Source organism: Agrilus planipennis, unplaced genomic scaffold, assembly GCF_000699045.2.
Source record: "Agrilus planipennis isolate EAB-ADULT unplaced genomic scaffold, Apla_2.0 scaffold435, whole genome shotgun sequence".
NCBI classification, from domain to species: Eukaryota; Metazoa; Arthropoda; class Insecta; order Coleoptera; family Buprestidae; genus Agrilus; species Agrilus planipennis.
The window spans coordinates 67,325-68,006 of record NW_020439121.1 but is presented as its reverse complement, the minus strand read 5'-3'; positions in this window follow the sequence as shown (position 1 = coordinate 68,006).

The window sequence follows — 682 nt, the reverse complement described above, 5'->3', positions numbered from 1 at the left end:
GCGCAGGTACTTGCCCATTTATGACCTATTTGGGTAAGTCACTTGGAACCGATACACAAATAAGCTTTCAGTAGGCGTAAATTATAGTATTAATAATGTAGAAACATGACTTATCAAAAGGAAAAAATTAACCTATTGCTTTTGTTTTATACTTAGTTTTCACATTCACTGTCATCATCGAAATCTCTATCATTGTCACCAATATCAACAATTAGTTCTTCTGTTCTATTACTTACTCACTGATCCCTGCTTTTAAATATTTAACCTACGCCCCTGATAGTAATACTGAAGAATGAGGGCTGCAATCTTTACACCTAAAACTGCCTACATTTGCCACCGCGCATCCACGCCATTTTAAAATTTCCGCCAGCTTCCAGCGTCAGGCCTGTACAGGTCCGAAGGTACGTAAAACGCATGTTTTTCTGCGATGTACTGTACATTAAATTAGTCTATAAGAATGCACAGGTACGAACGTACATAAAATGCATGTTTTTCTGGGACGTACTGTACATTAAATTAGTTTATAAGAATGTACAGGTCTGACGAAGGAAGCTGGCGAGCGGTCGCGCAGGTACTTGCCCATTTATGACCTATTTGGGTAAGTCACTTGGAACCGATACACAAATAAGCTTTCAGTAGGCGTAAATTATAGTATTAATACAGATAGGACAGTAGCGTACTA